The sequence below is a fragment of the Marmota flaviventris genome, chromosome 4, assembly GCF_047511675.1.
Source record: "Marmota flaviventris isolate mMarFla1 chromosome 4, mMarFla1.hap1, whole genome shotgun sequence".
In the NCBI taxonomy this organism is placed as follows: domain Eukaryota; kingdom Metazoa; phylum Chordata; class Mammalia; order Rodentia; family Sciuridae; genus Marmota; species Marmota flaviventris.
In genome coordinates this window covers 164,337,784-164,361,866 of record NC_092501.1, presented here as the reverse complement: position 1 = coordinate 164,361,866, position 24,083 = coordinate 164,337,784, and the positions used below count along the sequence as shown (strand labels likewise).

Sequence of the window (24,083 nt, the reverse complement as noted above, 5' to 3'; positions counted from 1 at the left end):
CAATTAACAAGAGTAGATGCTATAATGTGAAGCGAGTCTTCCATTTGGGAACCTCGGGGAGGAGGGCGGAGTCCAAGTGGTTCCCGCCACGGCTGCACATGGAAGACCACAGGCACCTCTAGCTCTCTTGGTGAGTGAAGTCGCTGCACCGAGGATGACTTGTTGGGGTGAATTACTGACAGGCACCCATTTTCCTGGCTATTGGCTGTTCACAGGTGCACACAGATGGCCGCTGCAACGAACATGCACGTCCACTGCGTGCCTGTGCTGCACTCCTGCCGCACTTGCTCCAGACATTTTTTTTTTTTTGAGAGAGAGAGAGAGAGAGAGAGAGGGAGAGAGAGAGAATTTTTTGTTTTAATATTCATTTTTTAGCTTTTGGTGGACACAACATCTTTGTTGGTATGTGGTGCTGAGGATCGAACCCGGGCCGCACGCACGCCAGGCGAGCACGCTACCGCTTGAGCCACATCCCCAGCCCGCTCCGGACATTTTTAAAGAATTAAAACATTAGGTTCTGTGGAAGCCACCGCACTTCTTGCTATCCCTTCTAAAATATGATTTATTTTTTCTGATAAAGCACCTAAAGATGCCCCTGCCTGGTAGACCTCCCTCCGACCGGGGAATGCAGTCAGTGGACCTGAGATGCAGGGCGGTCTCGGGGGCCAGCTGGGTTTCAAACTGTATCCTTTCTGTGTCCAGCAAGGGTTTGGGTTTTGTGACAGAAAAGATCCATTTGCTACTGCTCTGATGCAGTCTCTGCCCTGATCACAGGTGCCCTGGCCCAGGGGGTGCAGGAAGGCAATCATGAGATAGAAACAGCGTTCCCAGACTTGCCTGCCTGAATTCCTAGGTTGGTCACCACGCTCACAGCGTCTGACCCTGTGTTCCACATTTCTGTGACTAGTTTTGGTTGTAGGGGACTTTCCTTTTCCTTTGTGGTGAGGGGTGAGAAACATCCTGGAGAAAGTGCTCTAAAAAGTGACAGGTGAAAGACACATGGAGGGCACACACAGGCCTGTGGACAGGCTGCGAACGTGTTTCACTGTGAGTCTGTGGGAGCCTGGACATGGCCCTCGCACCCAGGCCTCTACCAGGGAGGACGCGCCCTGTGCCCATCACACTGCGGTTCCCACCACAGTGCAGGGGCAGGGAGGACACTCCTGCTGGTGTACTTGTTTTTTCCTGGCTGTTGGTTTCTTGGAAATTCAGGTCAAACGAGGAGACTCTCCAACAGCTTTCAGGGCGACCTGAGAACACCTCTGCAGGAGTCAGGGCCTTGTCAAAGCCCCCCTGCTGCAGTCACGGTGGTTTTTCCACGTGGCAGGCTCTCCTTCCCCCTTGCCCCTGGTGCAGGGAAAGCAAACAAGAATCCAATTAGTGACAACCATTAAAAGAATGCTTTAAATCTTGGGTCGGGTCACTGCAGGTTCTGGTGCAAGTGATACTGGAATCCTGAAAAGACAGAAAAGTCCAGCCCAGAGGACTTTGACATTATGCTCTGCCATAAAAGAAGCTATTTGCAGGCTATTTAAATGTGTAAAGCTACAAAGGACTTGTGGACAAATCCATTCCAGGAGGGTTAAGGAGCAACAGGACGCCTGCTGCCTCTTCCTGGAAGGCCCTTGTCGGGGAGAGCCTGGCCCTGGATTTCTCCTTCAGTTCCCTGCTTAAATGTCACTTAGCCTGCAGGGCTGTTCCTCCCTCTCTGTCCCCATTGGCCTGCTGGTGCCCCTGACAGGCCATGTTACCTCTTGGACACTGGAGTGTGTCTCCTGTTCCCTTCCAGAATGTACCTGCAGTGAGGCAGGTGCCAGGCAGGGCCTTCACAGGGCTGCGGTGACACCAGACCTGCGGGGCGTCTGGCCTACACAGACTGTTCATCGTGTGCCGAAGGGGTGAAGGGATGGCCAAGCAGAGTCTTAAAACCTTAAGTCCCTGGGCTCCAGAGCTTGTTTCCAGGAGGCTCTGTGTTTGTTTTTTGTTGTATTTAAGTAACTTATTTATGACTGTTCCAAAAGGGACACAGGGTATCTTACAAAATGTACATGAAATAATAGGAAAGCAGACACTGAAATCAGAGCAAGGAGAAAAGCCAGGTTGGCTTCATTCTTGTAGGCAGGAAACATGCATTTTTAAAAATAGCTTTTTAGTGTATTCCAAGACAGAACACAGGAAGCAGCAGGCGTCTGAGACAGTGGTTCTCAGGCTGTATTCCTATGGAGGACGAGTCCCCCCGGCTAAACAGAGGATTTACCATTAACCTAGAAAAATGAGCTTTCCCAGGCACACATGCCAGGCTGAGCAAATGGATAGGCTTTTTTTTTTTTTTTTTTTTTAATTTAAAAAGTTCCCAGTAACTTTTTCTTAAGTCTTTGGCACATTCTATTGCTTATCTGCCATAAAGCACTTAAGCTGATAAGAAAAAGCGGGAACAGGCTCTTGGCCCTTCACAGAACACCCTGGGAACAGGAGCTGAGGACGTCTGACAGCGGGTTTTCACCGACAGCTATGCTCACAGCTGGGATGGTGTGCCTGCAATATCGCCAGGCTTCCCGGCACTGAAGAAAATCTAGTTTAGAAAATAGGGGTGAACATTGATATCTTATGGTGTTTCATAACTTCTTGAGGTTTCATTCCCTAAATAGCCAAGAACCCCTGTGGGACACAATGTCTTCACTGGACCTTCAAAAACATGCATGCAGGCATTGTGTAGGCAACCAAGGCACAGAAGTGTGCCGAGGAAAGTGAGCAGGCGCTGCTTTGCTCTTTGCTCTTCCTACACTGAAGTTGAGCTCGTTTCCTTGATCAAACTGCCTGGAGTAATTTCCAATGTGGCACATATTGGGGGGCATCCAGTTGCACCCACCCATGTCAGCCACAGCATCACACCTCAAGGGCAATGAATCCAGAAGTGCACCTGCACCTTTGGTCGAACATCTTTCTACTTGGTCTCAAAAGGCATAAATGGTCCCGAAAGATTTTGTAATAAGAGCCCCCAAAGAAATCTGTCTGGAGTTCATAAGCAAATGGGCAAATTTCAGGAGCTCAAATGAATGCAGAAGCACATGGATACCCTAGATAACAGCATGTGGATTTATGCACATTAGGTAGCCCCTTCCTTCCCTCTGTCTCCCTCTCCCAAGTCCAGACACACTGCTCAAGTGTTCACTCTGACGGATTTCTACCATACTCCACCCTACAGGCCACACTGGCCCCTGCCGGGCTCTCCCACGGCCGACTGCAGGCCCCCCTTGGCCTGCTCATCTTCTTGGCCCTCGGCTTCCTGTGTGCCTGCTGACCCAGGCTCTGCGGGCTCTGGGTTTTTCTCCCTGGCCTCTGTCGGATGGTTGCCTAGCTCTCTCCTTTAGCCTAGACGTGCTGGAGCCGTCTCTGGGATGCAGGGAATTCAAGTTTCCAGTTGGAGTAAACATTACCCTTCCCCTAGCTGACCTGCCTGCTCCAAGAACACTCCCACCCCTTCCTGCTCCGATGACAAACTTGGACTTGACCGAGTGCCCAGCTGCTGTTCACACCGGAGCAGCTGCCCCACCTCACTCACTGGGGGGGCAGCAATCCTGGCCTTTTCTGGACTGCAGAAAGCCACAGAATACTTACTTTAAGTGAATTTTAATATGGGAAAAGCAACTGGAGGGTCATTCCTTATGTGTCCCATTAAAAAAAAAAAAAATATTGGTTCTCCAACCACATCCTCCGTTCCAGCCACACAATCTTGAGGGCTGATGCAAATCTGCAGTCCTTGGCATGCTCTTGGGTGCTGCAGACCCCATGTGTGTTCGACCTCTGGGCAGTGGAATGGTCCTGGAGTGGCCTATTGCAGAGACTGGCAGTTCTGTGCCTGAGATGTGGAAGGGCTGGATAGTGGGTTAGCTCTGCCCAGAACACTGCAGAAAGTCATGCTGGCATGCCATCGAAGCCCACCGGGACTGCCAGCAGCGTCCAACTAGTTCATGCACTCACCTGACTTCATGCAGTGTCCATGAGTGGACCTTCTTTGCAATTACGAAGCCTGCCTTCCAACTGTATTATTACTGGTGGCCTTTGGGCACTGGGTGCAGGCCTTCCTCTGAGGCCATGGGGCCTGGTGTGTGTGCTCTTTTGTGAACTCAAGGCCTCATACTGGAATTCAAGGAGCTCCATCTCCTCCGGGCGGTGGCATTCCCTCTGCACCTCCCTCTTCTCCCCCTGCACTGAAGCTGGTAGAGTCCCTCCCAGAAAGCGGCACAGTCCCTCAGGGGTGTTGCTGAATTTGACCACTCCAGATTGCCAGGCACGGATGCTGCCGGGGGTGGGAGCAACAGCACACTTCCTCCAACTCCCTGTCTTACTCCATCCTTCTCCAGTCCCCACGCTGAGCTCCTAGCCCGACCTGGACTGCCCACGGAGGCAGAATCTTGCAGGCAAGTCCTGGGCTTGCGATCTGTTCCCCACTGGCGCAACTCCCCAGTGCAAGCCTCTTGTGCTCACATCAGGGAAGTCACACCTCCCACTCTCCAGGAAGCCTGGACCCTGTTTTCCCTCCCCCACCTGGTCTCCACCTTCTCAACACAGTCTTCACACCCCTCCAGCCGAGGTCCCCCCCCTCCCCCACTCTCACCTTCTGCAGTTCATCCTGCACTTTCTATACTCACACATCAAATCTTAACATTTGATCCTCTCAGCACGTTTATTGAGCATTTAAATTAAAAACTGGGTTGGATCTTGGGTGATAGAAAAGGAAAGAGCATCATCATTCCCAGAAGTTATCTCCTCATTTGTGAGCATCAAGATTCAGAAGGCTTGCCTTGGCTCCTGTGCATCTAGGGAGTGCCCCCTGTGTACAGGGCTCTGTACTCAGATTGGGCTCCCAGGACCCAAGCTCTCTCTAGGACTTGAGACACCCTCTGCGGTGTGTGCCTCAACCACCCTGACTTGGCCAGGAGGAGTACGGAGGTTTGCCCTTCGCCATATCTACCCCAGAGGATGAACAGAAGTGAGTCAAGTGAAGAGCCAGAGGGACAGAAGGTTCTAGACCGAGGGGTAGCAGGAAGCTCCATGGTGCGGGGCTGAGCATGAGCTCTGCTATCATCGGGCTTTTTAGTGGGATAGAGTTAAAGAAGGAGTTAAGGAAGGTCAAGATGCACCGGTGACGCCTGCGCGGGGGCGGGGGAGAGCGAGGGTGCACATGGGGTGGAGCCCTGGCGCCCCTGAAGCCCTCCCGGCCTCCAGGCACAGCGGTGGGTGGGAAGGGGACGATGGGGCAATGCCTTTCCAAAGGGCCAGGTGAGGGAAAGCGCAGGCCTGGTGGAGGCGGGGGAAGGTCAGGTTCAGGCACAGCGACTCAGATCCCACTGTCCCTGGAGAGCTGAGAGCTGACATCTGAGGATGGGCAGCATCAAGGGGGGCCCAGGCTTCTCTGTTCCTTGGTTCTTTAGTAGAAATGGTGTCTTATTGTTTCTCTCTCTCTCTCGTTTCTTAAAAAAACAAAACACAAGCAAACGCCGCTGAGCTCCGGGGGCAGCTGACCAGCGCCCGCGAGGCGGCGGAGGGCGCAGGGGCCCCTGGGCTTTCTCAATAGGGTCCTATTGTCCTCCGGCGCCGGCGCTGGCGCGGCTCCCGGGCTCTGGCAGGGGGTTGATTGGCAGCCGGGCTTTCTGAGCTGTTGTTTTTACCCTTTCCTGTGTTTTCACAGGGATTCCAGGAGGAAGTGGAAACCTGCAGCAGGGCGCGTTCCACAGGGAGCTTTAATCCCGAAGCACCCTCTGTGCATCTGTTTTGGGGGAGAAAAAGCAACTTTGTGGTGGAAAGAGAGGAGTGGCTAAGTGAAGGGCTTGGTGCTCAGAACTTCCCCGGATTGGCTGCTCGCAGAGAAAGTGAGGCTCTGGACAGCAGGCGTTTGGACTGGTCACCTGTGTGACCAGAGTCCTTCTTTGACCTCTCTGAACATGGAAAAAAGGTAAACACCATCAGCTTGGATTCCTGTGAGGACTCAATGAAATGACCAATGTGGCTCGTGTCTAGTTCAGAAGATGCTAATGATACGACTTGATTATGAAAAATCACAAGTCCTTTCCATCCCCCAGTGAAAACTCAAAACAAAGAATTATTGGGCTGTAAATGTGTTTTCCATGTTATATCCAGATTTATTATAAAGAAGCAATTTTGACATTCTTTCCAAATTAAAGTGGCCTCTAAAAATTTTTAAAAATTCCTAAGCTTTAGATATACGCATGGTAATCAGCTATGATTATTTATAAAAAGAAAGGTACACATTTGGGCTGGGCTGTAGCTCAGTGGTAGAGTGCCAGCCTCGCATGTATGAGACACTGGGTTTGATCCTCAGCACCACATAAAAATAAATAAATAAAGACATTGTGTCCACCCACAACTAAAAAAAATATATTTTTTTTAAAAATAAAGATACATTTAAAGAAATTAGAGTTTCTTTAAAGTTGGCAAAAAAATGGCACAATAAATAGATTCTCTGGAATACAAATTGATATTAATGTTTTATTTGTTTCATGTCACATGTGAAAGCAAAAATTCTTATATTTTACAGAAAAAAATTCTTATATGCTTTTGCATCGTGCAGTTAAAAGGAGGACTGTGGTGATGTGGTCAAGGTCATTGTTAGGTTCCTGTAACTGGAGCCTGTTATCTCCTGCAAACTGCTGCTCAGTGCTCAGGAATGTGCCTGGCTCAGAGGGGACTTTCATGAGAGTGTGCCATGGCTCAGGATGAGGGGCAGGTGGCTGGAGGGAAGGATCAGCACAAACCCTCACCATGGTTGGAGGTACACGTCAACCCATGTGCTGTGCTGGGATTAGCAGGAGAGGCCCTGGACTTTGGGAATTATTCATGCATTGTGAGTAATACCCTGTTCTTGGTCTGAGCGTCTTGTTAACTGCACGCAGCCCTAGCTCTTCATTAGGAGCGGCTCCTGCCTGGCCTGGGCACTTCTTCATCTGGACTCAGTGTTACCTCTGCACCTTTGCTTCCTAGCTCAGCCTCCTGCATCAAATGTAGCTGCTCACATGGGCCCTGTGACCTGGGCTCCTCCCTGAGAGTGCTCCATCTCTAGGAGCTGCCCCCATCGTCAGGCTCCAAGCCACCAGGATGCCCTCCACCGAGGGCTCAGTGCACTCCCTCTCTGTCTGTCTGTCTGTCTCTCTGCAGTGCTAGTGCTAGGGATCTAATCCAGGGCCCCATGCCCTCGCTGAGAACCCTACCACTGAACTACACCCATCCAGCAACTCTCTTGTTTGCAAAATCACATAGCCCTGGCCGCCTCTCTTCTATGACAGTGACAGTTTTCCAGCTGGGGTGTCACTATTTGTGGTGGAGTTTTCGTGTTCCTTCTCAGCTGTAAAGTACACGTGACATGCGACGTCTTGGCCATGGGTACATACTTTCTACACTCACTGCAACGCTCCGCCCACTGTGGCGCGCTGTCACAGTGTTTCAGGGATGGCAGGGTTCACCCCACGATCCCTGCCTCGCTTCAAGGGCTCAGGCCATCGCTGTGCGGGTGCAACGGTGGGTGGCAAGGGCAAAGCTGGGAAGCCACCCCACCTTTCCTTCTTCCCTTCAGTCTTTACCCAAAAAGTTTGATGTGAACATGAGACCATAACATCTTAAAATTCATCCATTCAGTCCACACGCATTTATTATGCACCAACTGTGTTCCAGGCACATCAACTCATGCCGCAGCCCCAATCCTGCCTCATCTAGTGTCTTTGCTGGAAGAGGAAGACAGATAACAAATTACAGACATAACGAACCCATTGTATAGTGGGTTAGAGCATAACCAAGGTGCAGAAACGAGAAAATGAAGCCCGTTGAAGAGCACAGGAGCATGAGGGCCAGGCCAGCTTGGCAGCCAGGGTGAGCCCTGCTGGGACTGACTAAGGTTCCGAGAGACAGAGGTCACATTGGATGTACGATTGCTCAGGTACAACGGAAAAAATATTTGGGATGCATTTTATGAATAATGCCTTTGTGGATTTTGAACGCGATTCAACTATATTTTTTCTTTAGCCTTACATTATAAGTCTCCTCGAGATAATGAAGAAATTAATTGAATAATGCTGTAGAGCTTTTATTATAAAGGGGAGATTTATACATCCACAGTAGATGGCTTTGAATCCATCTTAATTTTCAACCGAGGAGCAGAGTACCTAATATTTATCTAATGAACGCATCTGGACAGATTCTCTTCATTCCAGTCATCCCTCTCGCCTGTCTGCTCCATCTAGATGTTGTTTTTCTAGTCTAGTTCCATTAATCTCCTCTCTGACGTATCCTTTTAACTTTGCTTTTTGTCTTCATGGTGACTAATCGATGCATTAAGAAACAACATTTATAATACTTGCATTGCATGTCACCACAGCTCTGTAGTTCAAAGCATACCAAAATTGTTTTCAAAACAAATAAATTCGAAAATATGTAAAGCCATAATTCATTTAGGTAATGTAGATTCACAGCAGTTGTAAGACATATTAAAGACAGAGATCACGTGCCCTTCACCATGCCTCTCCCGACGGTGACCTTTTGCAGAACTGTGATGCATGTGTCTATACCCACACGTATACTACATGAACAGTGTCTGTAGCTCCTCCCTAGGCATCAACACTGTCCACAGATCTTATTCAGGCTTCCCAGTTGAATTTCTGCTTGACTGTGTGTATGTGTGTACACACAGGTGCACATGCGTGTGTGGGTGGATGACGTCCTGTCTGGTTCTCTTCTCACCTGGGTTCACACATCCACCACTGGAGTCAAGACACTGAACCGTCCCACACCCGCCCTCCCATGGGGCTTCCTCCATCCTTAACCCCTGGCAATCCCAGTAAGCCCGCCATTTCTAAAATGGTGTCACTTAAAAGATGCTATAAAAATGGCATCCGACTGTAGGTAGGATGGAACTATTGTTTCACTCCGTCGGATTTTCTGGTGATTCATCCACTTGCTGTCTCCATACCCTGTTACCTTTCACTCCTGGGCAGTGCTCCCCGGAGGGAAGCACCAGAGTTGGTCTAACCATCCAGCTCTCGCCGCACACCCTGGCTAAAGTCCTGGGTGGTTATGAAGAAAGCTGCTGTGCTTATTATGTAAGGGTTTTGGGTGACATATACTTTTTCATGATAACTTAGCCAGGATTCTGAATTTGAACATTGACCTCAAATCTTATCTCAATATCTGTGTCCTTAATTTCCCTTCAATAAAATTGGCTTCTAATTTGTGCTTAAATACTTAAGAATAAAGAGGCTTTTTAAAGCAAATATGTAAGATGTTTGACATAAAATAAGGTGCAAAAGAATTAATCACATTTTTAATTTTCATAGAGAGCACCAGTGAATGAAATTGTTTTGGTACAGCAATAGGTTAGGAAATCGTATGACGTTGGAATTTGTTTTTAGATAGAAACATGGTCATAATGATTTTTCTTAAGTGTATGGGGTTGAACTGCATCCCCTAGAGGATGTCGAAGTCCTCTCTTGTGATGTGTATGACGGTCACCTTTTTTCTGGGGAGGTCCTTTTCGGATGATCAGGTGACGATGTGGTTATTAGAGTGAGTGGCCTCAACCAACTGTGGCTAGTGTCGTTACAAATAGGGGAGATTTGGATGCAGAGACCCGTACAGGGAGGGATGATGGGAAGACAGCCACCTACGTGCCAGGGAAGGCTGAGGCCTGGCCCCAGTGCTGTCGGTCCTCAGGAGGAAGCAATGCCCTGGCCTCAGACTTCACCCTCCCGAGCTGGGGGGCCACAGGCTTCAGTTGTTGAGCCTCTCGAGTGGTACTGAATCAGGGCAGCCCCAGGAGACCTAGGCTGTCTGGTACCTAGGAAAGACTTTAAATTAAATTTCTCAGAAGTCCTTCAAAGCCACACTTCCTCTCATAAGTCTTCTGAAGACAGAGTTAAGTTCTCTACAGGATCACAATCTTGGCAACTCGTCTCCTTATCTGTTTCAGAATCTACTCAATTGGCTTTTTACTGTATTTCTTTTAAGTCTTGTCTGCATTTTTAGATATATCTCAAAATAAGAAAAGACAAAACAATAAAAAGCAAAAAGAAAACAGGAGATACTGGAATGACCCATCCTCCAAGGTTACCACTAATCCCTTCCTGCTCATTCACGGCCTGATTTCTTAATAAACAATCTGTCCGCAATCTGTGTGGCAGAGCAAGCTGGGGTCTACCAGGGGTCCAGGATCTCGGCTCCCTGAGCGCGTGGTTGCCCGGGACGAGGCTGCGTCTCCCAGCCTTCCTCACGCTTCTTTCTGACGCTGTGAGCGCAAGTGTGAGGCGCGCTGAGCTCAGGTGTGCTTGGGCGGCCTGTGAGTGTCCTCTCAGCCCCAGTGACCCGGAGTGACTCGGAGAGAAGGTGCGTCCTTTGTCAACCCCAGCATTTCCTCTTCCTTCCAGCTGGGTGGCAACTGTGTCGGGCAGAGTTCCAGCAGCGCCTGGACCGCGGGTGGTTTGAGGGTGCAGACCTGCGCAGGAGAACAAGGGAAGGAAGCACCCCAGGCTCGGGCCACCACAGTGCTTTCCCAGCTTGGCCGCCTTCCGTGGACTTCTGGGAGCTTGTGGCCCTCCTCTGGGTAAGCTGAGACTGTGTCCTGGGGTCTTCGTCACTCACTAGTGGCTCAATGCAATTCCCAGGTGAAATGTCCTCATGTGACTTCTCTGAATGAGAGGGCTGCACAGTGCTGAGAGTTGCAGTCACGTGTCTCAAGTCCGTGTACAGCTCTCCTCACAGAGCCCAGCCAGGGCTCAGCCACATTCAGGCAGGTGTGCAGGGAAAGGAAGGGGACAGGGACGAGGTCCACAGAGGAGCCCACGCCTGGGAGAGGAAGGACCGGAAACAGTCAGTGTCTTCACCGATAATTGGGGGGAGTGGGGCCGGGCAGTTCTGACAGTCCCTGTGAGCTGTGTGTCCCTTCACTTGCCACCCTAGTGTGGACTGCAGAGGGTCAGGCCTTGGTGAGGCCTGGCACCGGGAACAGAGAAGGCTCTGCGGCTGGTTCACGCTCGCTCTTCCTCTAGGTCACTTCATGTGGCTGAGGGGCCGCCCTGCCAGTCCCCCATGTCGAGCCCTGGTTTCTAAACAATTAGGAAATACAAGTTTTTTGTCAACACTCATGGAGGCGGACACTTGGGAATCTGAGCCGGAGGCCCTGGCATCACCAGGCCCCGGGCAGTGCGCACACTGGGACATGAAGCTAGTGTGCGTACCTAGGTTGAGAAATCAGCTGGCCCAGAGTCCAGGCTCCTGTTGGCAGGGACACCCGCTGTGGAGACAGCATAACGAAGATCCCCTGAGACGGGTTAAGTGAAAGCACACTTCATTGAGTTGGGGTTATGTTACGAAATAGATAAACTTGCACGGCTTCCAGGCCAACTTTATCCAAACCTCCAATCTTGAACAAGTTGGCAGCTCCTTCTAGATATCTCTGAGTTCCCCTGGAATTAGCCGGTCCATTAAAACTACACCTCAAAGAGGAACCTGTGATTAGCCCGAAAACGGGGTCGATGGGTCCCCTAGAACGTTTTGCTATAACATCGGGCACTTGTTCAAATTCTGGGAACTTTTGCCCTCAAAAGCTTGTTGCCTAAGAGTGGTGTGAGGAAGGCCCCCAAGAAGGTGCAAGAGCAGGCGTCACCCCTGGTCCATCTGCCACCCCTCAGGGGCTTCATTCATCCCGTGAAGACGTGATCACGTATCACAGAACCTACCGTCCAAAGTACACGGCTCAGTTCTTCCCAGAACATCCATGCAGTTGTGCAATCTTCATGACAATCTAATTTCAGAATGTCGTCATCAGCCCCAAAGAAGCCCGGTTTCCTTTCACCTCTAATAGCTCTGCTCTATTAATGTGGGTATTTTGGATATCTCGTGTAAATGGTTTTCTGTCTGGCTTCTTTCCCTTCATGTTTCAGGGTTCGTCTGTACTGTAGTCTGTGTCAGGCCTTCACTCCTTTTATGGTTGAATAATATTCTATTTCCCAGATTAACCACATTTTATTCCTTCACTTTTTTTTTTCTCTTTTGTGGTGTTGGGGATTGAACCCATGGCCTTGTGCATGTGAGGTAAGCATTTTATCAACTGAGCTAAAATCCCAGCCCATGGGCTGTGACTGAGCTTGGGATGGGTGGCTGGCCGACTGGAATGTGCTCCAGTGTTATCGGGCACGGGTTCTGGCTGGGCTGCAGCTCTGGGCTGGGAGGGCGGGTCTTCTGAACTCACAGGTGAGCAGAAGCATGTGTTAGTTCAGGTTGGGGCAGCTCTTCCGCCCCCAGTCGTTGGTGCTGTGGGGCTGTGGGCTAGGGCTCCCGGTGGAGAGGACCACTGAGTTTCTGTTCCTTCCTTGCGGTCTCTGGACCTGCGGAGTCATGGTCGTGTGTTGTCTTGGGTTGACACTTGGGGGGTTCATGCCTTAACTCGTGTGGGACGAGGACACCCACCTGGGCTCAACAGGGACTCGTCAACACCAACCAGCCAACCTCACGGCCTTCGACCTCGGCAGGCCCTCCTGGTGAGCCGAGCCTGGGCAGGGCATCACACTGGGAAGAGGCCAGTCGAGCCCCAGCCTGTGGGGTCCAGCGGCCTCCATCGACCAGCGCTTGGAGGCTGCTCCATCAGGTGAGCCACCCTCCTGTGGCTCAGAGGCACAGCCCCCCACCCTCCAGGGAGCAGCATGGAGCCCAGAGCAGGCAGAGGGAGGCAGTTCTCAGCACAGGGACCACAGGGGACCTGGTGAGAGCCCCGACTTCTGCCGTCTTTAGGGGGAGCTTGTCCTGCTGCCTGGAGCTGCACTTGTTCCCTTTCCCTCAGGAGGTCTCTGAAGAGGCCTGGACTCAGAGTCCAGGAGGCGGATGGACTTGTCTTGTGCTCAGCAGAGAACAGGGACTGAGACACCCAGGGGTGGCTGCAGGCGCTGGGGAGCCTGGGCACAGGGTGTTCTGCTGAGCCAAGGGAGAGGCCGCCTGGGCGGCGGTGCTGGGGCTCTCCTGGCCTGAGGTAAGTGGTGAACTTCCCCCTCCTTTCCTGGATTTATTGGGATGACGGTTTTAGAAAGGTCACAAGAGGTTGAGTCTGGCCTGTCATTGAGACTCCAGCCCATGCCAGAGACACCATGGGTGTTTGTGCCACTGACACTCCTCCTCTTTGGGGTCGTGACAGAGGACCCAAGGTCCCCACACTGCCACTGTGGGGGGCTAAAAGTGACATAGACACCCTGCAGTATACTCCCCTCGTCCTGGGGCAGGACGTTGGCCTACCATTGCTCTGTGCCCTCTCCTGGGCATGGGGGAGGAGAGTGCCCGAGCACCCCCTGCCAATCTGCTCCAGACCTGTCTGTAAGGCTGTCTCAAGACTATCAGGGCTGCACAGCTTGGACGGGTGGACACAACGGAGAAGCCCTGACCTTCACTGGACTGACCACAGGAGCACAGCCCTAGGGGCGGTCATCCCTGTGTCTGAACAGCAGTTGGAGCAGGAGCCTTGGCCTGGGTCTGCTCTAACCCAGCAGCTGTCCTGAGGCTCCCAGGCAGGCGGCGGGGGAGGGGCACGGGTGGCTGATCCCCTTTCTGTGCAAACAACATCCGGGGTGGGTGCCCAGTTCGCACAGCGCCCCTTCTCCAGGGAGCTCCGCAGTCCACTAATAGGGTAAAGCCTATTCAGACCAGGATCTCTTCTGAGAGCAGGCAGACCGCCGCGGCCGCGGTGCTGAACCCCAACCCTGCCTGCTCCACCGGCCGCTGGAGGAGCTAGGGTGGGGGACCCGGGGCTCGGGAAGCAGGAGCAGGATCTCCTGTAACTCGCTGCAGATTCCGGTATCGTTGAAGTTTGAATTACAGCCTTTCATGCTAGTGCCCAGGAGAACCGGATCCAAACACTTCATCTCCTACCAGTGGGGCCTCCTTTCCTGGGACTTGACTTCAAGCCATTTGGAAAATTATCAAAAGAAAAAAAAAAGGAGAGTTAAAGTTTCTAACACGGTAAACAGGCTCAGGTGCCCGGGTTCTCTCCTGACTCTCCTGGAATGCGCACGCGGCTTCCCGAGGGGCACTGCCCATCCTTCAGCTACCCTTTAGTTCAAGGTGTCTTCAGGGGGGCTCACTTGATTTCAGACACTGTGGGTCCGGGTCTCGAGAAAGCAGGTGTCCACAGAGACGTTCACCACCACGTTACTGTGCGTGCCCACGGGGGGTGGGAACAGTTATGTTTTGACTCGATGGATGCTCTTCTCCCCAGAAGCTGGTCCTTTATTCCCAAATGTGAAAAGTCCAGCTTCAAAGTAGATACCTACCAAAGAGCACCAAATAAGGTCAGGCGCTGCACAAAGCAGCCGGTCCAAACAGGCGTTCCTGCCTATCAGCAGCTCTTCCCTCCAGGCAGGAGCAACACCAGCCTTTTGAATTGCTTACAACTATTAAGGAGTAATTAAGCAGTTTAAGGGTCTTTTTTTTTCAGTTGCAGGGGCTCAGGCTGAGGCCGGGAGGTGGCTGAATTAAAGGAAAGGAGCCGGTCGCCCCGCCCTGTCTTCCTCTTAGCTGACCCCGTGTGCTAATAAATTCATCCTGTATTTTTCTGCTGCTGCCAATTTACGGCCTACAGGAAACTAATCTTGCACAATGACTACCTTCCTGTACTTAGTTCCTAAATGGAGCCAAATGGATTTGGTGGCGGAAGAGCTCCCCAGCAGTTCCTGTGCCACAGTGCTGAGCCCAGCAAGATCTGATCGGGGCTGATGCTCTTATTGACTCTGACGATATAATTATGTTCTTGTTTTGGCTGCCCTGCACTTAAGCACAGAAAATAAAAAGCCTTCCTCTGCACAATGCCTACCACAGTGGTTTCAACTCCACGGCGGAGAGTCAGAGAGAAACACGTCAGGGCCACGGTGAACCAGGCAGGGAGGCTCACACGGGCAGCCAATGTTTCACTGAAGTCTTTGAAAAGAAGGAAACACGAGCCTGTTCCATGACTTTAAAAAAATATTTACCCAGGAGTAGATTTTTTTAAATGAGTTATGAGGGATTGTCCCCATTTTAAAGTCTTCCTTAGGTGGAAAGAGAGAGGGGAAAGGGTGGAGAGGGACCCCAGAGCCTGTGGTTCATGACAGTTTACCGCCAGGCCAGACAGGCTGGCGGAGCCGAGCGCGGGGGAAGGCAGATGACCTTTGTGACAGTACTGCCTGTGCTGCAGGCACTGAGCCGGACAGAGGGAGTTTGTGCTTTAAAGAAACCGAAAGCACTCCATCTCTGACAAGATCTCCCGCCCCCAGGGTGGACTTCCTGTTGACATTGATCAGGTGCCCAGCTCCACTTCCTGTGTTGCCCGTCTCCTTCTAGAGCCATGGCCGAAGCCGCTCATGCAAAGGGACCTTGCGCCTTCTATAAGAGGGGGAAACACCACTCTGACCAGGAGACGGGCGGAGATGAGCGGGATGCCCCAGCATTGCCGCTGCAGTGGAGGGGTTCACCTGCCCAGCTTTGAGCCAGACAGCTGAGGACCCTGCTGGGCTGCTGGGCCAGCTGGATTGGAACCCTGGGCTGCAGCCCAGGCCTCTGGATTTCCCAGAAGTTTTGTGGGGGCTGATAGGGCTTAACAACTGTCCTTAGTGGGACAGACTGCACGGTGCCATTAAGTGGCTGAAGGCTGCTGCCACCTATGGACTCTGAGGACCACTTAGATGTCCTATCTGCTGTGTGACACGGAGCAGGTTCCCAGGTCAGGAAGACTCTGCTTGCCGTGGTTGTGGGCGGGTTTCTTTCCCCAACTACAGGATGGGGATGCTGCTGCGGCTCCAGCAGAGCCCTGTCAAGAGGGGACTCGAACGCAGCCCGGCAAGGACACCCGCTTTAGGTCACTGGCACCATAAACTGATTTCTAAAAACTCTTAAAATGGTCATGAATGCACATTGTTATGACCATTATCATAACACGAGCAGGATTACTGTCTGATTCCAACGGTGCCTTTGACCTGTGGGGGCTCCAGGGGGGACCCCTGGGTCTAGAGAGGGTTGGCATGCAAGGCAGGATTGTTGGAAGTGGCCACACAGAGAGCAAAGACTTTCTGCCTGTTCCTAGGTGGTCATCTGCCTGCCCTCCTGAAGAGGCTGGGACCTTGGTGCCTGTGTCGCGTGCCTGTCACAGTCGCTGGTCCCTTCTCCACCTCCTCTACTGCAACCCTCCGAGCCTAAATGTCAGATAAAGGACGTGAGTGTGGACAGGCCCGCGCCGCTCAGGTGGGCTAGAGTGACCCGCTGTCTGCCAGGGAAGAGAGGGGCATCGGCCCAGTCCAGTACCACAGGGAGGGCTGGACACAACAAGGAACAGGAGCTCCAAGAGTGGAGAGGGACTGTCTCTGCCCTGTGGCTGGTCACTTGCTGGGCTTGCTGTCCAGACCTCTCATCTCACTTCAGCCTTCCACTTCCTGCGCTGACTTGCTCTGAGCCTGTGTCTTTGAGCACATGGGAGGGTGGTGGCAGCTCCTCCAAGTTCCCCTCGGTGGCTGCTGGGTACCCTGGAGCCCCTGCTGGGTCTGCTCACGGCACCCAGTTGTCACTGGAACCTGCTGAGGAAGGAGTGGCTGGTGGGTGAAGGAGGAGTGCCATAGGGCCCAGGCTGGACCCCAAGCCTCACTTTGGCCCCGTCTCCGCTCAGCTATATGACAGAGACCACCCTGGGCACGCGGAGCCGAGAGGCCACAGAATGTTAGCACCCAAGTGAAACCAGACGGACCCGTGTGCAGCGGCCCCAGCCTGGGCCTGTGCCCCCCCCCCGCCTGCGCCACGCATCTCGTCTCCATGGCAATGCCTCCCAGGTGCTGCTCTGCGGCACAGTCGAGGGAGTGGTCCTGATGACTCTAGTGGCTTTGTGGTTATCCCTGGACACTGTCCTTACCCAAATATTTGAAAGAAAGCCCCCTCAGAACAGGATACCTACAGGGGAGCCCCTTACCTGGGGCAGGGTTTGGGCTGGGACGTAAACTGCCTCTGCCTGTTGATCGAAACTCAGTTCCCATCGTTGGAGGCAGGCAGAGGGGAAAGATGCGCTCTATCTCCAGAAAGAGTGAGGAGGTTGTCCCGGCAACCACAGCTGGCAGGTGCCAAGGCCGGACAGGAACGCTTTCCTGCTGCCTCAGGCTGCTTCAAACACGCTGCATGAAGTGCGTCCCCTTCACTTTCGCTTCAAGGTCCTGGCACCACCCCATGGTGCTGGCGAGGGCAAGCCCTCAAGGGTCAATACCAAGCTGAGAAAGCAGGACCCCAGCAGGCAGAGAAGGGAACGGTGGTTCTGGGAGGAGGGGCACGAGCATGGGAGTTAGAAGGAGCAAGTGCCGGCGCTCCCTAGCACGTCACCAGGGTCACCGTAGCCATCATCTGCTGGGCGCTGCAGAAGAGCTACAAGAAGGAGTCCCGCATAATGCCAATGCAAAGGAAAGGCGACTGTTGGGAAGTTCTGATTACCCTGTTTGGATCACTCCACGTTGTCTGTGTGTAAAAAGTCACATTGTACTCCATAAATATGTTCAGTTGTTAGGTGTCAATTAAAAATGATTTTAGAGAAGAACATGGGAGGCAGGAGAGTGCAGGCGTGGAGAGCAGGTCGAGAATGGGAGCTAGGTGCACTGGTCTCTGCGGGCCATGTCACTGTAGGCCAGCCCAGGGACGTTTCTTTGTCTCAGGTTTCTCCGCTGTGAGGGATTGCGTCCCGATGATCACAGGCAGCCACGTGACACCGCTCCAGTTACGTGAGCTTCCTGGGCTGTCAGTTCCTCCTCTCCCACGTGGGAGGCTGATTGAACTCATGTTTCAGGGTTGTTGCGATGACCTCATGGGTTGGGAGCATGGAGGACATAGCACGCATTGGACATGGTTGCTGGGGCTATTTTTAGTGTTGCTACCATCCCTGGCCTAAGAGTCTGTGACCTCTCCTCATTGGCTGGTGGTGGACAGAAGCCTCTTGCCCCTCTCTGGTGGAGTCAGCATGCCTTCTGCGGTCCTCCTGGGTTGGCAGCTGGTGGAGATCATCTGTTGGTCTCATTGTCCTTTATTTAGGATACTGGCAAACCACGAGGCTTTTTGTCACCTGGCAATGCACTGACCTTGTGGGGCTGCCTGGCTCGTGGCAGCTGGGGCTCATGTGTTCTGGAACACTCCAGGCCAGAGCCACAGAGCAGGAGAAGGGGGCATGCCACCAGTGGGCGCAGAGGCTGCTGCGGAGGTGTCCGGAGTTTTCCTCCCTCTGCATCTATGAAGGAACCTGTTTTAGAACGTCTGAGTTGGTATTTTTTTTTTCCAACAAGTGTAAACTACTTGCAGAGACATTGCAAGCCCTGGACCCTCTGAGGGTAACTCACCCATTTCCCACCAGCCCACAAGGGCTCGTGGGCACCCCAAAGCAGCCGTGAAGGCTTCAGGGTACCTCTTCCACAGCATGATCAACGTGAGCCGGCAGAGTCAGAGAATCACCCGGGCACAGCTTCTCCACCTCCTCAGGCCCTCCACTCGGGTCTGCCCCCAGTGCCCTGTAAAACAAAAGGGGCCCCTCCCAAGGGCGAGCGGCACTTAGCTGCCGCGTCACATCAGTCTCCGCCAACCTGGAGAAGTCCACCGTTCTCTGACCCTCCAGGCCGAGGCTGAGCACTGCAGGTCACTTGCGTGGTGGGATGTCCTTCAACCTGGGTCTGCCGATGCTTCCCTGTGGCTGGTTCAGGTCAAGCCTCTCTGGCAGGGGAGTCCAGGGCGACCCCTGCGTCCTCAGGTGGCAGCATTTCGACCTGCCCCAGGCTGACGGTGTGCCCTCTGCGACCTGAGGGTGGGGGTCGGTGGCTTCTTCTCTCCTTTCTCCTGCGGTGACTGGTGAGTGCTGGGGGCCACCCTGAGCCCTGCTCCCCTGCTCTCCATCCAGTGTGCCGCTCCTTCGCGGGTGTCTTGATCCCGTTTCCTTCTGTGGGTCGTGGTCTGTCCTCCTTGAGTGTCCCATCCTCAGGGTCCTGGGTGTGGCCATCTGAGAGCAGGGGCTCTTCTGGCTGCCTGGGTATGACCGAGCTTCAAGCGGTTGCCCCAGGTGCTTCACACTCACTATGGGACCTTGCCTGGACATAAGTCAGCGGAGGATGAGATCCCCGTGCCTCAGTCTGTGTACTCTGGAAATCCAGCTGGGCAGGTGAGGCCACAGTGCTGGCCCCTTCCCCAGCATGGTCAGGGCCCAGGGCTGATGCAACTGAAGTTTCTCAGTGATCTTCAGGAGTAAGGTATATCTACAGGCTGGGCACTCAGCGCTTGCTCCCAGCCAGATTTGGGGTTTGCCACACCCTTTAGCAGGCAGTCACCTGCTTAGAACAATGCAGTTAGGATTGTGGGTCCCACAGGAAATGTCCATGAACCAGCAGAAGGCACCTTGAGCTGTTGGCCATGACATGCCATAGCTGCAGAGCAGGGACCCAGCAGGAAAGGGCTCCCGGACAGATTGGTTCAGGCAGCAGGCAACTGTTTCTTCTCAAGATCTGTAGATACATGCGATCACCGGAGGTGGTACCATCAGAGTGCGCTGCCTGAGTTTAATTTGGTAAATAATTCCCAGATATCATATAATATTTGTAAAACCAAAACCTAAAGCAAAACCAAAAATACTTAGATTTTTATTTCAAACTAAATTTAAAAGAACCAAATGTCAAAGAGAAAATAGAGAATCAAATGTCAAAAGAGGAAAAAAAATGAAGATCTAAGTTAAACCTATCTAACCTGGGGAGGATGATTTCTAAGACCACAGCTAGGTGAAGAAACCACAGAAACATGTAAAAATGAAATTCAGGATTTAAATGAACTAAAAACTAAAAGCAGGAACAAAGTTAAAAGACAAACACAAAAGGGTAAATATTTATAATATTTTTGACCAATGTTAGCGCCTTTAACTGCGTCAGTCTTTTACCCGTCATGAATGTGGGGACGGCTGCTGCAGAAGTGAGAACTTCCAACCCTAACCCTAACTCTACCCCTACCCCTACCCCTACCCCTACCCCTAACCCTTCCAAGCAGAGGAACAACAAGACTCAGTTGAGAATGGCCTGGGTGAGCTTTGCTCAACCTGAACTGAGGACAGATGGCCAAGCTGGAGAGCCTTCGCCACGGAGGGCCCTAAGGTTGCCGCAGAGGGTATCGCCGACACACAGGGGTCAGAGGCAATTGCAAAAACTAAAAGGCCAGAATGTTCTTGTGTTCTATCTTGTGTCACCAAGCTCCAGTGGGGGGGATGTGGGTGCCACCAGAATCCTACTGTGGAGCCTGACTTTCATTTCATCTCCTGACCATACGTAACTTGTTTTTGTGTAAAATTGTCATAAATTTTCCCAATTGGTTTTCCACCCCAGGGGTGCTCTCATTAAGTCATACTTCTACTAAAAATACAAAGATCATAAAAATGATACTCGCTAACACATATCAAGTGCATCTCAGGCACAGTGTAATGTATCTGCAATTCACTTAAATATCATAAAAGCCTCTGAGTTAGCCATTGTCATACCACCATCATCATTGTTGCTGTCATTATTGTCATCATCACCACCATCATTGTCATCACCACCATCACCACCACCACCACTGCTACTGCCACCACCATCACCACCATCATCATCATCACCACCATCACCACCACCATCATCATGACTACCACCACCACCACTACCATCATCACTGTCACCACCACCATCATCATTACTGTCACCACCACAACCACCACCACTATTGTCATCATCAACATTACCACCACCACCACCACCACTACCACCATTATTGTCATCATCACCACCATCACCACCACCATGATCATCATCACCACCACCATCATCATCACCACCATCATCACCACCACCATCATCACCACCACCACCACCACCAACACCATCATCATCATCACCACCATCATCACCATCATCACCACCACCATCATCATCACCACCATCATCACCACCACCACCATCTCCACCACCATCATCACCACCACCATCATCATCACCACCATCATCACCACCACCACCATCTCCACCACCATCATCACCACCACCATCATCACCACCAACACCATCATCATCATCACCACCATCATCACCATCATCACCACCACCATCATCATCACCACCACCATCTCCACCACCATCATCACCACCACCACCATCATCATCATCACCACCATCATCACCATCACCACCACCACCAACACCATCATCATCATCGCCACCATCATCACCATCATCACCACCACCACCATCATCACCACCACCACCATCATCATCATCACCACCATCATCACCACCATCATCACCATCACCACCATCATCATCATCATCACCACCATCATCACCACCACCACCACCACCACCACCATCATCACCATCATCACCACCATCATCACCACCACCATCATCATCACCACCATCATCACCACCACCACCAACACCATCATCATCATCACCACCATCATTTTATGAAGGAGAAACTGAGGCTTGGAGCCTCAGCACAGGTTTCACTCTCAGCTAGCTCTGAAGGCAGAGTTCAAATCCACCTTCCTGAGATCAGTGCAGTGCCCCAGACACCTCACTTTGAGGTCAGAAGGTGCAGCAGCCATCCTGCCTGTCGGATTGGATCTAGTGGTCTGGCATCTTCCTGGAACATCACCTTGGAAGGATTAAGCCACCCATATAATAATCATATTTTAAAAGAAAAGGGGGTGCTCTCTGGATGGAGCACTGTTCTCCAACCAAACAAACAAAGAACAAAACAACCAATCAAGGAAAAAGTAAAAACATAAACAAGAAATTGAGGAGCTTCCAAAATGTACCCTGCTATTTTTTTCTGATTTAGAGTGCAGACTCGAGAGAGGCTCTTGTGAAAGCCAGTGCTCTAGGGGAAGCTGACCTGGGCTGGATGGTCCCCTTCTGACATCCGTGTCCTGTCCTGATGAGCTCAGGTGCAACCTAAGTTTTATCAGACTTAGCCACCTGGAGGCAAGGCCAGGTCTGCTCGGGGACTTGCAAGCAGAGATTGCAAAAGAAAAAATTGATGGCTCTTCACCATGTCCTGTAAGCAGTGAGAATATGTGCATTTGTCTTAAAAAGAGAGAATACTTGAAAGTGACTGGTAATGTCTAAAAATTAGTTATTTTCAGAGGAGTTCATAGTAAGATTTATAATTTCTCCTACTCTATAAGACTCCTCCTGCACATCTTTGGTAAATCCCTGACCTTCAGATTTGAGTTATATATTGTATGTGTGTATACATGTGTATATATCTATATTTAATTTTATAAATTTATTTTCATTGAAATTGGCATATGCTTGGAGACCCCAAACAATACCATGCTACAAATTATGGTATGTAAAAGCCATGGAATGTACACGCCATTTGTATATGTCTCTTGTATTTTTATTAAATAGCTTAGTTACTTAACTGCATTGTGTTAATTCTGGGGTAGTAAAATTCTCTTCTCCAAAGTTGTGCTGTGTAGATGGTAGTCATGATTGGCAAGCTCAAGGTCACAGTACTCACTGTGAGACTAGCAGAGTTGCTATTTTGATACCTAAAACTGACTGATCACTTGGGAAAATCAGAGCTATGCATGTTTGTTAGATTCCCCTCCACTTTCTCTGGAATTTTACTCTTTTTAATATGCCCTTGGTAAACAGGTAAAACCCTAATTACGTTTCATAAAGTGAGCCCCGGAGAAAAGTACTTATTTCTGAGTCATGGCTGTCATTATTTTAAGCAGTTCTGAGAAATTACAAGAGCCAGTTGCAAAAGTGGTTATGTTTATCTGCATTAACATTCACCAGCGACAAACACCTGACCCACAGGTAATGTTTTTCCCCTGCTGTTTACACGACTACCAAAATTAGAACTGAGCTAGTGTGAGTTTGGAGACGGGTTTGAGGTTGATCGTGCATACACAGAGACACACACACATATGCGCGCGCGCACACACACACACACACACACGCACACTTTTTGTTTTAAAGTGATATTCCCAAGTCCTGGCTGAAGCCTGGGCTCTGGTTCCAAAGCCCCACGTGTTCCTCCATGAGAGCACTGCTGTGTTTGCTCTGCTAAGCTTTGCTTTTAGGATTTCCAAATTTGCAGCTTACAAGAGCCCATCCATAAAGATGAACAGTTTTTAATCCAGTTTATCCCAGGAAACAAACATATACCACTATGTGCAGAGCATAGCCACGCTGCCAACTTGGATGCACATCAACATAAAAAGAAGCACTTTAGTCCTTGGATATACTGTTTAAGGTCAGAGAGAATGAACCAGACGCACAGGTTCTGCCTCCCTCGGAGCCTCCTGAGACTCCTTCCCTCAAGTTAAATAAGATCACCTTCTACACCTGCTGCAAGTCTCAGGGTCGGGAACGGAGGAAGCTCCGTGTTTGGATCCTGACCCATCTGCCTGGAATGCAGGCCCTGGTCCCAAGCTCAGCCAGTGGACCCGGGCTCCTGGGGTTCAGCTGACTCCAGCAGGAAGAGGCAGCCATATTCCCCGGTGTGTCTTAAGCTGGAGAGTGGGGGGACGGAGGTGGAGGCAGGGACAGGCTCAAGCAGGAACTGCGTAGAATCCAGGGCAGTGGGTGGCACCCTGCCAGGCCGGGCTTTGCTGGGCGACAGGCAGGTCACCCTGCAGGGAGTGTGTGGAGCATCGTGAGATCCCTCCTAACTGTAGCCTGCACAAGGGACGGGACCCATGGGCAGGGCAAATTTTGTGTTTTAAACGTCACCAGCAGCCAACCCCATGACACTCTTGCCCTGTCGTCTGGATTAGCAGAAGTCTCGCCGACAGACTGTAACCTTCACAGTTAAAAAAAAAAAAAAACGAAGAGGAGGGATTCTGAGGATGTGGGGGCAGCTGGCGCGCATTTCTCCTTTCGGGGATTTTGGAGAAGTCCAGAGGAGCTCTGCCTTACAGCCCTGCGTGGCCTCCCTTCTGGCGCCTCCGGGAAGCTCTCCCTAGCATCTGGCTGGCACCTCCTGCCTGGCCCACGAGGCCTTGGGGCCGCTGACTGCTCTGGAGAAGT

At 51.5% G+C, this 24,083-nt stretch overlaps 1 long non-coding RNA gene across 1 annotated transcript; it reads left to right on the top strand.

Moving 5' to 3' along the window:
- The first annotated feature begins 15,097 nt into the window (after positions 1-15,097).
- On the top strand, positions 15,098-17,591 carry LOC139705390 (uncharacterized). The gene is made up of 2 exons (XR_011707257.1): positions 15,098-15,742; positions 16,103-17,591. It is a non-coding gene; the product is annotated as an uncharacterized lncRNA (long non-coding RNA).
- Positions 17,592-24,083: the final 6,492 nt, after the last annotated feature.